This window comes from Rhinopithecus bieti, unplaced genomic scaffold (genome assembly GCF_001698545.2).
Source record: "Rhinopithecus bieti isolate Rb0 unplaced genomic scaffold, ASM169854v2 scaffold_1599, whole genome shotgun sequence".
NCBI classification, from domain to species: Eukaryota; Metazoa; Chordata; class Mammalia; order Primates; family Cercopithecidae; genus Rhinopithecus; species Rhinopithecus bieti.
Window position 1 is genome coordinate 1,089,132 of NW_016804139.1, and position 14,862 is coordinate 1,103,993.

Sequence of the window (14,862 nt, forward strand, 5' to 3'; positions counted from 1 at the left end):
GAGGGATTGCATTGGGGAGTTATACATGATATAAATGATGAATTGATGGGTGCTGACGAGTTGATGGGTGCAGCACACCAACATGGCACAAGTATACATATGTAACAAACCTGCACGTTATGCACATGTACCCTAGAACTTGAAGTATAATAAAAATAAAAATAAAAAAATAAAAAAATAAAAGGCAGTCAATAGACATCAACACCATGATGGCGTGTGTTAGAATTATTAGATAAGGAATTTAAAGCAAAAATGTTTCAACAAGCAATCGCGAGCATGCTTAAAATAATTTTTTAAGACTTGGCAAAAAAAAAGAAAGTCTCAGAAATAGAAGACTCACAGAACTGAATAAAATTTTTATAACTAAAAAAGGCAATGACTAAAATTTTAAAACTCAGTGGGTGGGCTCAACAACAGAATGGAGAGGACTGAGAAAAGAATCAGGGAACTTGAAGAAAGAACAATAGAAATTACCCAACCTGATAACAGAGAAGAAAATGACTAAATAATAAAAGAGCAAAGCCTCACTTTTCCGTGGGACTATAACAAAAGATCTAATATTTGGGTCATCAGAGTTTCAGGGGGAGAAGAAAAAGAGTGCAGGGCTGAAAAAATATTTGAAAAAATAATGGCTTAAAATGTCCTCAATTTGGCAAAAGACATACACTTACATTCAAGAGGGCGAGTGAACCACAACCAAAATTTAAAAGTTCACTGTAAGATACCCTAGAGTAAAGTTCTGAAAACTAAAGACAAAGAGCGATTTTGAAGGCAGTCAGAGAGAAATGACATTACCTACAGTAGAAAAACAATTCAAATGTCAACGGATTTCTCATCAGAAACCACGCAGGCCAGAAGGAAGTGGAAAATTTTCCTTTTTAAAAAAATTATCATTTTTTATTTTTATAGAGATAGGATCTCACTATGTTGTTCAGGCTGGTCTCAAACTCCTGGGCTCAAGCAATCCCCTCTGTCTTGATCTCCCAAATTCCTGGGATTACAGGTGTGAGCCACTTCATCTGCCCCACATTTTTCAAGTGTTGTTGAAAGAAAACAACTGTCAACCCAGAATTCTACATTCAGGGAAAATATCTTTCAGGAATAAAGGGGAACTCAATACATTCCCAGATGAAATAAAACTGAGAATTGGTCATTAACCAACCTACCCTATAAAAGATGGCTAAAGGAAGTTCTGTAAACAGAAAAGAAATGACAATAGAAGGACTTTAGAACATTAGAGAGAAGAAAGAACACTGTAAGAGTAAAAATATGTGTGAATACAATAGACTTTCTTTAAGTTTTCTAAATTATGTTTGAAGTTTAATGCAAAAATTGTAACAGACTAGTGTGGTTCTCAGTGTATGTAGAGGAAATATTTAAGAATTATTGGTAATGGAGGAAAGTGAAGAGACATAAAGGTAAGTAAGGATTTTATACTTCACGCAACTGGTAAAACATCAACACCAGTACATTTTGATAAGTTATGTTTATATAATGTAGTCCCTAGAGCAACTTTTTAAAAGCTACGCAAAAGATATACCCAAAATATTATGGATCAATGAAAATAAAATTCTAAAATGTTTAAGTAATCCAAAGGAAGGCAAGAAAAATAAAATGGACAAACAAGAAAAAAACAGAAAACAAACAGAAAACAAAAAATCAAAAGGCAGACTTAAGCCTTAAAATGTCAGTAATTACATTAAATGTAAGTGTTCTAAATATACCAATTAAAAGATGGAGAATGAAAGAGTGGATAAAAAAAGTAACAGAACTATATGCATACATTATATATACACACAAAAATTCCACTTCAACTATATTGATATACATAAATTGGCAGTACAACATGGAAAAAGTGTTCCATGTGAGTATTAATCCAAAGAATGCAGGAGTGGTTATCAGATAAAGTATACTTTAGGGCAAATAAATTTTCCAAGGACAGAGAAGGACATTACACAGTGATAAATACATAGCAATCCTAAATGTGTATATACCAAACAATAAAGCTGCAAAGTACATGATACTGATATATTGAACTGGTAGCACTGAAAAGAGAAATGGACACATCCACAATTATAATTGAGGACTTCAACACATCTCTCTCAAAAATTAATAGGAATGAAACAGAAAATCAGCAAGGTTGTAGAAGAACTCAATAATACCATCAAGCATCAGGTCTAATGATTATTTATAGAACATTCAACTCAAAACAGCAGAATATGTGTTATTTTCAAGTTCTCACAGAACATATCTCAAGGTAGACCATAACCTGAGTCATAAAAAAAAACCCTCAACACGTTTAAAATAATTGACATCATTATGTTCTCCGACCACAATGAAATAAAACTAGAAATCAATAACAAAAAAAAAAAAAGGATTTTTTTTTTTTTGAGACAGAGTCTAGCTCTGTCTCCCAGGCTAGAGTACAGTGGTACAATCTCGGCTCACTGCAACCTCCGCCTCCCGGGTTCCAGCAATTCTCCTGCCTTAGCCTTCAGAGTAGCTGGGGTTACAGGTGAGCGCCACTATGCCCAGCTAATTTTTGTATTTTTAGTAGAGATAGGGTTTCACCATGTTGGCCAGGCTAGCCACAGTGGCTCATGCCTATAATCCCAGCACTTTGGGAGACCGAGGCAGGCGGATCACGAGAAAAAAAGAAATCTTAAAATATGGTTATATTAGTTTGCTAGGACTGTCATAGCAAAGTACCAGAAACTGGATGGCTTAAATAACAAAATTTATTTTCTCACCATTCTGGAGGCTAAAAGTCTGAAATCAAGGTGTTGGCATGATCGATTTCTTTTGCAGCCAGTCTCTTTGGCTTATAGATAGCCACCTTCTCCCTGTGCTTCACGTGGTCCTCCCTCTGTACTTATGTGTGTTCTAATATTCTCTTCGTATAAGTGCCTCAGTATTGGTTTGGGGCCTACACTAATAATTTCAATTTAACTCTATTTTCTCTTTAAAGACCTTATCTCTAAATATAGTCACAGTTTGAGGTACTAAGAGTTAGGACTTCGATATATGAATTTTGTTCATATGTTGAACAAATTGTCTATGGGACATAGCCGAAGCAGTGCTGAGAAGGAAATTTATAACACTAGATGCTTAGTGTTATACAAAGAAAAAGCCTCAAATCAATAACCTGAGTTCCCACTTCAAGAAACTAGAACAACGAATGAACAAAATAAACCAAAAGCAACTGAAATAAAGAAATAATGAAGAACAGAAATCAATGAAATTGAAAACAGAAAAACAATAGAGAAAATCAATGAAACAAATCTGACTGTTTGGAAAGATCAATAACACTAACAAATCTCAAGTAAGACTGCCAAAGAAAAAGAGAAGACACAAGTCAATAAAGTCAGAAATGAGGCCTGGTATATTACCACAGATCCTGCAGTCATCAAAAAGACAATAAGGCAATACTATGAACAATTCTAAGTATGTAAATTTGATTTTTGAGAAAGATGCAAAAGCAATTTAATTGAGGCAGTATATAGTCGTTTCAACAAATAGTAGTAGTGCAATCGGATATTCACAGATTAAAAAAATAAATTGCACTTTGGGAGGCTGAGGTGGGAGGATCATGAGGTCAAGAGATCAAGACCATCCTGGTCAACATGGTGAAACCCCATCTCTACTAAAAATACAAAAAATTAGCTGGGTGTGGTGGTGCGCACCCGTAGTCCCAGCTACTCAGGAGGCTGAAGCAGGAGAATCACTTGAACCCGGTAGGCGGAGGTTGCAGTGAGCCAAGATCGCGCCACAGCCTGGCAACAGAGCGAGACTCTGCCTCAAAAAAAAATAAAAAATAAAAATAAAAATAAAAAAAACCAAGAACTTTGACTTAAACCTCACACCTTATACAAAGTTAACTCAATGAATTATACATTTATTTAAATGTAAAATGTGAAACTATACAACTGTTAGAAAATATTATAGGAAAAAACGTTTGATATCTAGGACTTCGTGGAGAGTTCTTAGCTATTATACCAAAAGAACAACCCATAAAATAAAAAATAGATAAATTGAACTTCATCAAAATTTAGAGATTCTGCCCTACAAACGACCTTATTAAGTGGTAAAAGACAAGTTACTGACTGGGAGAAAATATTTGCAAACCACATATCTGACAGAGATCTCATTTCTAGAATATACAAAGAACTTTCAATACTCGTCATTAAAAGAAAAACAATTCAATTAGACAATGGGCAAAAGCCATGAAGAGAATATATGGATGGCAAATAAGCACATGAAAAGATGTTCAACCTCACCAGCTGTTAGAGAAATGCAGATGAAGACCACAGTGAGCTATCACTGTGCACCTATTAGAAGAGATAAAATAAAAGACAGTGACAATACCAAATGCAGGGAAAGATGCAGAGAAATTGGATTTCTAATGCATTGCAGATGGGTAAAATGGCACATCCACTCTAGAAAATAGTTCAGCAGTTTCAAAAAACAAAAAAATAGGAAAAACGAAGCCTATACTTACCATATGACCAGTAATTGCACAGTTGGACATTTACCCTGGAGTTATGAAAACCCATAACTGCACAAAAACCTGAACATGATTGTTCATAGCAGCACTACTTGCAATAGCCAAAAACGGAGACAACAAAAGTATCCCTCAATAGGTAAATGGTTAAAGAAACTGTGGTACATCTACATCTATACAAAAAGGAATAAAGTATTGTTATAGACAACAGTTGGGATGGATCTTAAGAGCATTACTCAAAGTAAAAAGTAAAGCCATTCTTCAAAGAACACATACTGTATGATGGCAACTGAAAAGACATCCTCAAAGTGATAAAATAGTAGAAATTGAAAACAGATTCGTGGTTGTAATGAGCTGGGAATGGAGGGTTGGGGCCGGGAGAATGACCATTTAGGAGTGAGAAGCGCTCAGAAGAGTTAGGTGTCTTGATTGTGGTGGTGAATACATGAATTTACACGTGCGATAAGATGACATAAAACTATGCACACATATTTACCAACATCCATTTTCTAGTTTTTACTACAGTCATTTGAAATGTAGCCATTGGGGGAAACTGGGTAAGGAGTACATTGAACCTCCCTGTATTATCTTTATGACTTCCTATAAATGTATACAGAGTTAAATTAAGTCTAAAACTAATATTATTGGGGAGGCTCAGTGGCTCAGGCCTGTTGTCCTGGCACATAAGTAGGTGAGGCTAGGTGCTCGAGACCAGCCTGGGCAACATAGCAAACCCTCATCTTTAGAAATAAATAAATAAATAAGATTATTGACTATTTCACAGTTGACACTGGAGTATTAGAGAATGAGCTTGAGGATAAGATTTGGTAAAGGATGACCAACTCTAGGGTGAAGGCCTGATCAGAAACAGAAGAAACAGCAGCCACCACCATATGCATGGATACTACAGTCTGCACTACTGCATTCTCAGTGTCTGCAGCCTCCATTGCACGAAATAGAGTGAGAGAAAGGGAAACACAGGGAGGAAGAGAGAGCTGGAGTGCAAGGGGAGGAGGGAAAGAGAAAGAGGAAGAGGGAGAAGGAGAGAGAGAGGGATAGGGAGGGATAGAGAGAAGAGGAAGGAGAAGGGGAGGAGGAGGAAGTGGAGGGGAAGAGGTGGGGTAAGAGAAAGAAGAAGGGCAAAAGGAGAAGAAGGAGGAGGAGGAAGAGGAAGAGGAGGAAGAGGAAAGAGAAGAAGAGGAGAAGAGAGAGAGTAATTAAAACGTCACATAGGACCTTCTGATTGGCCAAGCTAAGGTTACATGGCTGTGTCCCAGCTATGAGGGAGGCTGAGAAAGTGAATGTTTGTCTTTGCAGCTTCTAGCAGGGGAGGCCATCTTTATCCCACATCAATACTCATGAAGTGAGAAATCCCCCCAAATAAACAAGAAGTGCATCCAGATGCCGGGTGGCTCAAACAAATAGCAGATGCTTGTCTCAAACCCTGATGGAGAAAGGTCTCTTCCTGGGTCTCCCTGCCTCCAGCCGCCCCTCATCCTCCACATGCAATCTTCACCAGATTATTACACTTTCCTTCATGGACTCTTAACCTTCAGGGCCAAGAGCAAACACCTCAGCTGAGCATACAGGCATTTTATGATGTGGCCCCTGCTAACCTTCCTGCAGCTTCACTCCACTATCACCCGCTTCCTCGGCTTATTACACAGGCATCCTAGACTCCAGCTCAATAGCCATGCTAAGTCCTTAGAGTTCCCGCACAGGGTCCTGCTGCCTTGACTCTTCCTGTAGGCTGCCACCCAGGCCTAGATGGCTCCCCATCAGCACCAGGTTACTCCTATTCCTACTCAAAACGCAGTTGGTCATATCGCTTCCAGAAGGAGAAGGGGAGAAGCCACTCATTTCCCAGTCCACTCCCTGTGAGCTCTAGCCAGGCTTTCTACCCATGGGTTCGAGCAAATCTCCCCCCTCCCCTTTTTAACAAAACTCCCTTCCAGTTTAAGCTTGTTTGACGAGGTCTCTGATTCTCACATCCAACTGTATGCTGGCTGAGACAAAATTCAAGACACCTGGTACATGCCCCAAGCACATACTTCAGGCACTCCCCAAGCCTCTGACCCCGCCTTCCTTTCTCCAGGTAAACACCACTTCCTCTGAGAGGGCTTCTCTATCCTGACGGTCCAAATTATGCCCCTTGTATCCCCATCTGGCACCTCCTTGGAATCCTAAGCCTGGTGTGTAATTGCACATTCACTTTTGACTGTCTTCGCATTAGCTGCGGTTCTCTGGGAAGAGACAGCATGTCTTTGTTCAACTTCACGTACCCAGCCAGACACAAAACACAAGAAGCCTAGTAGGCGCTCAATAAATAGCACTTGAAGGAATGAGCTCCGCAACATCAATCATTCGCCGCATGCCTAACAGGCTTCTCAGGTGATAAGTGTAATGATGTGCAATGTGGAGGGTCAGCCTGTTATAATAATGTGTCTCCTTTTCTCTCTCTTGCTGCTGCCAAGCCTGCTCTTCTCACTGGGCAAACTCCCAAAAAGGGGAGAACTGATTGTGACCTCCTCTCTCCACTTATTCCGTCTTCCAGCTGTGAAGAGAGGAGACAGGAGAGGAAGAGAAAAGGCAAGGAGGAGGCAACACCTACAAACTGGTCCGCCCCAGAGGAGGCACCTGGCTCACATTTGCGCTCAGTGACATTTTGGCAGCTCCTGCAATCACGCCCATGCCAGAATGGCAGACAATGAACTCTTGATGACCCGCAGTCATAAACTTTACGCTGCTGTCAAAACAACCCTTTCTGTCCTCCAGAACTCAAAATATCAGAGGTTTTGTTGTTGTTGATTTCCATCGTTTTAAATTGGTCACATAAGGAGTATGCTGTGGTGGCTGTTGCTTTTAAGTAGGTGGAAGGTGCTTTTGAGCTAAGACCTCTCCTTGGCCCGTTGCTGCCTGGAACAAATGTTACAATCAAATCATCATTCCCTGGAAATAGCAGCCTAAGTGGGAAATGCTGACAACTTCTAACCTGAACAGTGCAAATGGCGTTGATGGACTACCTAAAATAAATGAACACAGCAAAAAGAGAAAAAAAAACTCCTGAGGTATGGATTTCCTTAACACAGCAGAACCATGTGGCTCTGAGCCTTCTGTGAACAGGCAAGGGAAAGGAAAGGAAAGGAGATACCCAGCATGCGGCGGGAACGCCTTTGCTGACCAGGCAAGTTTCAGGAAAGGAAAGAAGAGATACCCAGCGTGTGTGGGAACGCCTTTGCCGACCTTTGCATAGTATTGTGTTCTGCCGGCATTGTTCTAAGGAGCAAAGCTGGCTCCGTAATGAGGCCTGGCCATCAGAGAGGTGTCAGAAACTGCCCCTACCCCGCCCCCTGGCTCTCCTGCAGCATGGAGAATGCCAGCCACAAAGCACCGGACTGTGCCTCTCAGATCATGAGGAGCAATGCTTATGTGCATGAGGTCTTGGATTTACATAGCTTTTTCCCTTTTTCACAGTTATTTTTAAAAGAGACAAGACAGGTATTTAACACTTCATTTTATAGGTAAGGACACTAGGAACAAGTATGTGGCTCACCAGGTCTAGAGCTCAACCTTTCATATGTACATATATATGGAAGAGAAGAGACAAGGTCTTACTCTGTTGCCCAGGTTGGAGTACAGTGATGTGATCTCAGCTCACTGCAGCCTCGACCTTCTGGGCTAAAGCAATTCTCCCACCTCAGCCTCCCAAGTAGCTGGAACTACAAGCACAAACCACCACACCTGGCTAATTTTTTCATATTATTTGTACAGGTATGGTTCCACCATATTGCCCAGGGCTGGTCTCAAACTCCTGAGCTCAAGTGATCCACCGGTGTTGGCCTCCCAAAGTGCTGGGATTACAGGCGTGAGGCACCATGCCTGGCCAAGCTCAACTTTTCGGATTTCTAATTCAGTGCTCATTCCACCAAAATCATGTTTCGAAGTACATGGAAGTTTAAACAATAATGATGATGATCATCATAATAGCAATGATGGCTGGCTTTCATTAAGAGTTCACAATGTGACAGGTCTGTGGTATTTCAGTGCACATTATCCCATTCCATTGAGTAAGCACCGCCATTATCCACATTGTGTAGGTGAAGAAACTAAAGCTCAGAGAGGTTAAGTAACTTGTCCAAAGTCACACAGCTAGCAAGTAGCAGAACTGAGATTTAAATCAGGTCAGACTCCAGAGACAGAACTCTCAACTCCCAGATAGGAGGCCTTGCCAAGGGTTCCACGTTAGGGGAAAGAGTAATGTTATTTAACTTATATATGTTGTTTTATTTATTCATTTCCTTATGCTAAAAGTGATTTAGTTACACAGTTTAGAAATTAAGGTATGTTCACTTAATGGACTTCCCCAGCAAAATGTGGAAGATATAGAAAGGTGTGACTGATAAACATTTACATATAAAAGCAGGATATAAATTTGTGAATACACTAGAATTACAACCATGTAAATAAGTACAGGGGTAAAAATGTATAAAGAAACGCATCAAGGTAATCAGTAGTTGTGTGGTGGAGTTATGTGAGATTATCTGCGTGTTTCTTCAGTGTTCTCTATTTCTAAATTTTCTGGGTTTTGTTTTTTAGAAATCTTAAGAAAATATGAAAAACTTTCCAAAAATATAGCTTGACTTATTGCTTTGAATCTCTGGCATTTGGGATCTGTAGTGCAAAAAAACAATGTTACATGGAGCTAAAAAGGTAGAAACAGCTCATGTTTTAAATTTTCGTTGTACCAACACTTCAAGGAATTTGTCTCAATTACACCAGGAAAAATTTGTCCCCACTGCCCTCCCCTCATTCCACCAAAAGAAAGAAAGAAGGAGGTAAATTTTGTTGCACAGCAAAACCATTAAATTTCATGGCTTTGTTTGGGAACTACTTAACAAGTCCACAAACACCAATCTTGCTGGGTAATTAAAACAGTGTAAATGTCACTATTCCAATCTTTGACATTTGGCTTGGGTCCTGACAGGGGGCAATGAATTATAGAGAAGGAATCGTCCTGTTGCAAGCACGTGTGTTAGTAATCCTGGCACAAGGTTTTACTCTTCCTCTGGATGTTTGAAACGATCTGTATAGCTAGATTTATATGTTTCTTCTGCACTTCATCACACACTGCCTTGTGGCATCTCTTCTATGGCTTCTTTGTAGTGCTCCGTGTTTGTCCTGAATCATTTGAATTTCCATGAGTGTGGGTCTGGACTTGCCATAGACATGGCATTTTCCCTGAGAGAATTTATTGTGTTCTATTTCTTAGTAACACAATATCATATACACCAGAGAAGGTCAACCACATTTGGATAGTAACAATATTAATAATAACAGCTACCATTAATTAATCACCTACTATGCACTGGGCACTGTTCTTCATTGACACCTGCTTGTTTCATAAGAAGCAGTGTGTGCAGCAAGCATGGAGCCAGTCAGCCTGAATTCCAAGTCCCCAATTTACTAGCTCTGTCACCTCTGACCATTTTTTTAGCCTTTCTGCTTCTTAGTTCCATCTTCAGTACAATGAGGAAATAACAGTGCCTTACTTCTTAGGGTTATCACAAAATTAAATGAGTTGGTATATGCAGCATGCTTCATCATGGTAGGCACACAGTAAATGTTAATGAATATCAGTGCATCACTGTTATTGTTCATTCTTACATTCATTGTTCATTATGATGTGTTCATTCTTTTTTTTATTTTTTGAGACGGCGTCTTGCTCTCTCGCCCAGGCTGGAGTGCAGTGGTGAGATCTCGGCTCACTGCAAGCTCTGCCTCCCGGGTTCACGCCATTCTCCTGCCTCAGTCTCCAGAGTAGCTGGGACTACAGGTGCCCGCCACCACACCCAGCTAATTTTTTTGTATTTTTTTTTTAGTAGAGATGGGATTTCACTGCGTTAGCCAGGATGGTCTCGACCTCCTGACCTCATGATCCCCCCACCTCGGCCTCCCAAAGTGCTGGGATTACAAGTGTGAGCTACCGTGCCTGGCCTGTGTTCATTGTTATAATTCTTGCCTCTCCCTGACCCTGTTTCTCCTGTAGACGTCTCCATCTCAATAGATGGCACCACCTCCCTCCTAATCATCCATGTCAGACTTCAAGGTATCATTCTTTCTTCAAATTGACAAATGATGATGGTACACATTTATGGAATACATAGTGATGTTTCCATACGCATAATGTGTAGTGATCAGATCAGGATAATTAGCATATCCATCATCTCAAGCATTTATCATTTCTTCCTGTTGGGAAGATTCAATATCAAGGTATCATTCTTGATGTCTTTCTTTGCCCTTCTCCAAATCCCATTACTTAGCAAGAACTGGCCTCTCCAGAATACCCTGAATTGTCCCGCTGGATTCCATCCAGTGAAGAAGCACACTGTGGGGGTCTGCCTGGATTAGGAGTCTTTCTGTACCACTTACTAAATATGTGGTATTGGGCGAGGTACTTAAACTCTCATCTGGTACAATAATGGAACCGACATCATAGGGTCATTGTGAGGATAAAATCATATAATCTATGTCATGCACTTTAAACAATGCCTGAACATAGAAACCACTCAGGCAATGTTACTTACTGTCGTTTTTGTCACTATAATACATCCATCGATTGCAATGCCAGTCCAAGCCGCCTTCTGTTCTCACTTGGACTCGGACCGTCATCTCTGAATTCATCTCTACTTCAGTTCTTACGCTTCAATCCCTTCACCACGCAATAGCCAAAGGGATCTTGTAAATGGAACCATCTCTCTTCACTGCTAAGAATCTTTCAGTGCTTCCCATCACACTTAAATAAAAATCCAAAGCCTTGATCTGGCCTAGAAGTCCCTGTATGAGGTGACCCTGTCTTCTCTGAGATGTTATTCTCCCCTCTCTGTAATCCAGGGGCACCAGCTATTTTTTTAGTTCCTCTAATGTGCACAGCTGCAGCCTTCCCTGGGCTGTTGCATTCACCGTTACCTCTATCCCCAGAACATTCAATCTGGCCCTTCTTTTTATATTTTCGAGTCAACGCAGCTCAAATGTTCTCTCTTCTGCCAGGATTTCTATGGGGAAAATCTTCTGGCAAGAGTTGCCTCTCCCTCCCTTTCCTCAGTCACATCACCCTATTTTTAGTTCTTTGTGGTCATGTTTGACAATATCTTGTTGTTTACTGGCTTAGCATCTTTCTGCCCAACTTGCATACAGCTTTTTTCAGTTATAAGAGTGCCATAACAAATTACCCCAAAACTTGTGGCATAAAACCCCTGCTTATTATGCTCATAGATTATATAGCATGACGTTCAGATAGGGCACAGTAGGGATGGCTTATCTCTGGGGTCCTTCAACAAAGATCAAAGGCTGGGGCCTGGAACAGCTGGGATGCTGTGGGTATCATTCTCTGTCTCTATGTGGTCTCTCCTTATGACCTTTCCATCTTAGCAGCTACAGCGTAGCTAGATTTCTTATATATCAATGTAGGGATTTCAAGGCATGTGTCCCAAGAGAGAAGGCCAGGAGAATTCTGCCTCACCTTTTATGATGAACTTGAATAGTTATGCAGTATCACTTCTCTGATAGCCACAGGCCTGCTCTGATCCAAGGGGAGGGAACACAGACCACACCTCTCTGTGGAGGTGTGTCAGTGTCACCCTGCAAGGAGAGAGTGTGGAATACACTGGTGCAGCCATCTTTGAAAATATGGTCTGCCAGAGAGCTCTGGGAGAACAGCAACTTTGTTTTGTTGCCATTGCCCCTATATTCTAGAGCAATGTCTGGCAAATCGTAGGTGCTCAATAAATACTTGTTGCATCAAGGAATGAAATGCTGTGTGATTTAAGTATCTCATCTTCAGTTTACAGATGAAAAATAATTGGGCCGGGCATAGCGGCTCACGCCTATAATCCCAACACTTTGGGAGGCCTAGGCAGGCAGATCACTTGAGGTCAGGAGTTCGAGACAATCCTGACCAACATGGTGAAACCTCGTTCCTACTAAAAATACAAAAATTAGCTGGGCATGGTGGCACATGCCTCTAATCCCAGCTACTCAGGAGGCTGAGGCAGGAGAATTGCTTGAACCCAGGAGGCAAATGTTGTAGTGAGTCGAGATTGCACCACTGTACTCCAGCCTGGGTAACAGTGCAAGACTCCATCTCAAAGAGAAAGAAAGAGAGAAAGAAAGAGAGAGAGAAGGAGAGGAAGGAGGAAGGAAGGAAGGAAGGAAGGAAGGAAGGAAGGAAGGAAGGAAGGAAGGAAGGAAAAAAGAAAAAAAATTGAAGTTCAGTAAGTGGCTCAGGTAGAAATAAATCCAAGTGTGACTCCAACACCCATTTCTGAATAAATTACATACTGCGTTCATTTCCTCCCCATGTTGAATACCAAATAAGTGAATAAAATAAAGGACTGAATGATTCTATTTCCTACCCTAGTGAAATTACTCTGATATCAGTAATGAACATTCAGATTCTATCAAGTCTTCCAATTTCATTCCTATATTTTCTTTCCCAAACTTTTAGTATGGATTCTTAACACTTATATGTACCAAGCATCTTTTTGTTCAATCAGGTCATGTAACATGTGGTGTTAGGATACCTAAAACTACTCTTTCCAGGTAAAAGGCCCTAGGAATGGCTACACATAGTTCTCAATGGACTACAGCCAAGGGCTATCTAAGGAGCCTTCATAACTGAAAACACCTAAAGCCTCCTTTCCTGTCCCTTTCAGAAGGCAGGCTCTTCCTGTAAGCCAATTCCCAGTTTTAACCTCGATAGGGAAGGGTGACTGGATCGTGGTTCAGAGGCAGAGTGCCACCTATGGATGACCGACTCCACCTCCATCACCCTACAGCTGGGCTTGGACCATCCTGCTCAGGATCCAAAGGATGTGCACGGGTCTTCTGAGAAGAACAGTGGAATCTTAGTCTTGACCTGCAACCCAAGTATTTGAAGTAACACTAGGACAAATGGAATCCTAGCACATTCAATATAGTGCAGGCCAGTGTGGTTCTGTGTGACAGGGAGGTAACTCAAATAGGAAAAGACTCTTTCTAAAATACCACATGCATTTTTCTGGCAAGTCTGTTCACTAAATGTTACTTTATTAAAGAGAATAATCCCATAGCATATTTAATAGCATTCTAGCAAGACATTAACTAGGTTATTATTTCCAGAACGGTGCTTTCATTTCTATTTTCACATGTTTCTGAGAAATTCCAATTTATAACATGAGGCAGGAAAGATCAATCGCAAATGGGTCTTGTTTTAACTAGAAGGCTCACCGCTGCAAGTAACAGAAAGCCCATCACAGTCTGACTTAGCCATAAGAAACCATAAGCTCCTGTTAGAGAAAGTGTGGAGTTGGGATGGGGTTTAGGGTTAGTTAAACTAGTGTTCAAAGATGCCATCAAGGGCGGGCGCGGTGGCTCACGCCTGTAATCACAGCACTTTGGGAGGCCGAGGCAGGCGGATCACGAGGTCAGGAGATGCAGACCATCCTGGCTAACACGGTGAAACCCTGTCTCTACTAAAAATACAAAAAATTAGCGGGGCGAGGTGGCGGGTGCCTGTAGTCCCAGCTACTCCGGAGGCTGAGGCAGGAGAATGGCGTGAACCCGGGAGGCGGAGCTTGCAGTGAGCCGAGATCGTGCCACCGCTCTCCAGTCTGGGCGACAGAGCGAGACTCCGCCTCAAAAAAAACAAAGGATGCCATCAAGAATCAAGGTTACTCTGCAGCAAGAAAACGAAAAAATACTGACAGATGCAATGACATTGTGCTGAGCAAGAAGAGAGGTACATGAAATATTTCATAGGATACGAATCCATTTACATGAAGTTTTAGAACAGGCAAAACTAACATGCAGTCACAGATATTAGCTCCATTGTTGTCTGAGGCAAAGGATGGCAAGAAATGAGTTGCAAAAGTTTCTGTGGTGATGAAAATTTTTTATATTTTGATGGAATTTGAGTTACTCTGGTACCCAAATTAGTCAAAACCCATTGAGTGGTACAGTTGAGATGTGTATTTTACTTATACAAATTTTATCAGAGAAAGAGAAAATGTAGTTAGTGACATGTATGCTGAAGTGTTTAACAATGAAGTTTATTGATGTCTGCAACTTAGTTTGAAATGCATTAAAAATTAAGATGGGTTGAGAGATGGATTGATAAAATATAAAGCAAATAGGGCAAAATGATAACCATTGTAAGATTATGGTGTTGGGAGGGGGGAGGGATAGCATTAGGAGAAATACCTAATGTAAATGACAAGTTAATGGGTGCAGCACACCAACATGGCACATGTATACATATGTAACAAAACTGTACGTTGTGCACATGTACCCTAGAACTTAAAGTATAATAATAAAAAAAAAAAGAT